Consider the following 3400-nt stretch of genomic DNA (forward strand, 5'->3'; position numbering starts at 1 on the left):
GGCCCTCATCAGGGAGTTTCTTTCATTCTGGAAGAAGGCAGAAATGTTCTGTAATTAGAGGCAATTAGGAAATGCTGTGGGAAATGCCATAAGGAGCCTTTACCATAAGGAAAGAAATACAAAGGAAAATTAAAATGACGATCGTATTCTATAAAACTGTTTCTCACAGTTGTGGTGGGCACTAAATATGCTTGGTACTCTAGCCCAGTAGCACTGCATGCCCTTGGTCCCAGAGGAGGACTGAAGAGACATGAACGGGACACAGTAAATTTCCCCTCCTAGAGGGAAAAACAGGAAGTACATCTCTTACTGTTAACATCCCTTATTCTGTAATTATCTTTGAATCTGCGTAATTGAGTACATGTTCTAAGAAGAAGCCAATAAAGGCACCTGAAAAGAGGTATGTGGTCAACTAAAAATTATTATTCTTTTTTCTTTAAGAATTTAATTTTTTTTAAATATATTTTTGTCTTCGCGGCATGTGGGATCTTAGTTCCCCCACCAGGGATCGAACCTGCACCCCCTGGTTGGAAGTGCAGAGTCTTAACCACTGGACCACCAGAGAAGTTCCTAAAAATTATTACTCTTTAGTTTTCTTTATCTTCCCTGGCTTTATCTGAAAACTTAATTTCAGGAAAAAAAAAAACCCTTTAGATAAGATTGTCCATCAACTTTGTGGACGAGCATGAAGTGCAAATGTTCTCATGAAAACGTTTAGCTCAGAGCAGACACACCTGATGGTACCCATCACTACAGCACAACAGCAAGAGTTGTTCTCACTCTGTTATGAAATAATAAATCCATTGGTTAAAAGGCTGCATTTTTTCAAAAGGGATTACACTTTACATTAGAATTTGGTATTGCTTTATAAGCATATGGGCATAGCAATTGGAAAAGTGACTTGAATTTTTTTTTTTTTTTGCGGTACGCGGGCCTCTCACTGTTGTGGCCTCTCTTGTTGTGGAGCACAGGCTCCGGACGCGCAAGCTCAGCTGCCACGGCTCACAGGCCCAGCCGCTCCGCGGCATGTGGGATCCTCCCGGACCCGGGCTCGAACCCGCCTCCCGTGCATCGGCAGGCAGACTCTCAACCACTGCACCACCAGGGAAGCCCAGTGACTTGAATTTTAAAACATAGGAATTTTAAAAATTGGAGTTGGGCTCGGGATTTATTAGCTACGTGACTATGGGCAAATGAGGTAACCTCCCTCTGCCTAAATTCCTTCATCTGTTAGGTGAGGATAGTAATGCCTACCTTGAATGGTTCTTATAAGGATGAAATAAGAAAATGTACAAAAGCCCCCAGCACAGCAAAAAGCAAGCGCTCAGTTAACAGGAGCCACCGACAGAACAGTGTCCAAGCCATTGTCATCTTGCAGGATGCAGAGCTGCGGTTGCTTCGAGCAGCAATTGGGGCACACAGCTTAAAAAGAGTTAGCTTTGGGGAGTTAGAGTGAGACCTCTGTTGCCTTCAGATTTTCATGGAGAAAAGGGTTAGTCACTTCTCTGGTCAGTATCCTTGTGATGTATTGGAAATAACGTCAGTTTTTTGAAAATTATTTGAACTAGGAGTTTCCTGATTAAATTTCACTTCAGTTAGGAATTATTATTGAATAGCAGTTAGATTTGCCAAAGACTACCCTGGAAATAATTTAGGCACTTCTGTAGTTACTTCTGTCAGGTCACTGGGTGCCATTTGTTACCATCCTCCTGTCCTGGCTAAATGATATAACCATGGTATATTGGCTGGTGGGTACTATTCAGTGTGCCCACCTAGTTATCAGTTGCCCTTTGGTGTCCTGAAAGGGTTAATGATGCCCAACTATTTCTAGTGAGAGCACATTGCAACTGGGAGAATCAAACTCAAAGGTGTTTCTTTGGACAGTATCTGCATATCCCAGAGAGAAGACCTAGGAGAGAGGTAAGATACAGTTGAGCTACTTAAAGTGCTTAAGAAATGACCCTGACAGAATATCCATAGGGGCAAGGAGATGGAATATATTTCTTGGTTTAGCATATTGGCAGAAATCAGTTGGCATCTGTCACAGGAAGGATAAACAGAAGCTTTGATTTCCCTTCTCAAAATACACTTGGCTTCTTTCTCTGCACTTACCCCTTGGCCCTCATTCTGATTAGAATTTGAAGGAACAGGCTCAGTACTTTGCATCTAGTTAATTTGGTGAGTTCACTGTACTCCCATCCCTGGGCTATTCAGTAGTTCAAAAATAAATATTGAAGCACTTGTTGAATATGTAACATGCATCTCTTTTGAGCTGCCTTTTATAACAAAGGGTAGTTAGTTAGTATTTACATAATACTTTGAAAGTACTTCAGAATAGCTCTTATTAATAATAACTAGTCAAATACATAATGGCTCAGCTGACAAGAGAAAAATTTTTGATTTTCTATTGAAAAGTGTAAGCTCAGGAAGAGAGAGATGCACGTGTATTTGTGTATGTACAGTATTTGGGACAAATACATGTCTCAAGGGACAGTCAGGAGGTTAACTGGACCAAAATTCAAGCTGCCCACTGAACCAGGCTAAGGTTCACCAGAAGTCTGCGACCTGATTCTTGGACTTCCGTGCAAAAACTGGCGGAAGCTGTGAGCAGCCTGAGCTTTGAGAACATTCCTGCCCCCTGGGGTGTGTGTGTGTGTCGGAGGCTTATGTGAGCTCATGGGGCTTTCCAGCGCTGACCGCCAGCCTTGGCAGGCATGAGGGGTCCAGTAGCGAAACTTGGCCTTTAAGTTATCAAGGGCCTGTTGTGACACATATTCAGCTCCAAGCAGAGATCACTGCTTCAAGGGTGACTCAAGTCTGGGGGTCAAGTGGAGATGATGGGTGGGATCTATGCGCAGATCTGGCCCTTCCCAATTAGGGGGCCTGAGGGTGACACTAGTGCGGGTAGGTTGGGAGGGTCTGGGGATGGTCCTCCCAGGAGGTGCTGCATGGATGTGTCCTGCGTGAGAAGTGATGACAGGGCCATCACGTTGGCTTTCATGATTCTGGGAAAGGTGTCAAACCACGAGGTCACATCGAAGTGTGTGTACAGTGGCGGGGGTGGGGGGGAGGAACTGTTTCCCTTGCCTCCCCTGAGGGAGGGGGTCTCACGGCTCGGCCACACCTCACGTCTCTGCCTTGCACGTTTCCTGGTTCAGACCCGGTCCACGTTCTCTCCGCCTGTCCCCAGGCCCACCACCGACCGGCCCCAATCTCCAGACAACCACTCCCGGGGCCTGGGGAGGTTAGGGGGTTTGCTCCAGCCAGATGCACTGAGATCGCGGCGGCGGGAGAGGGCGAGGGGAGGAGGAGGCCCGGGGCGCAGCCGTGGTGGGTGCGCTCTGCCCAGAGGGGCGGGGGCGCCGGGCGCGCACGCGGAGGAGGCGGAGGGAGCGGGGGT

This window comes from Neophocaena asiaeorientalis, unplaced genomic scaffold, assembly GCF_003031525.2.
Source record: "Neophocaena asiaeorientalis asiaeorientalis breed wild unplaced genomic scaffold, Neophocaena_asiaeorientalis_V1.1 scaffold59, whole genome shotgun sequence".
In the NCBI taxonomy this organism is placed as follows: Eukaryota; Metazoa; Chordata; class Mammalia; order Artiodactyla; family Phocoenidae; genus Neophocaena; species Neophocaena asiaeorientalis.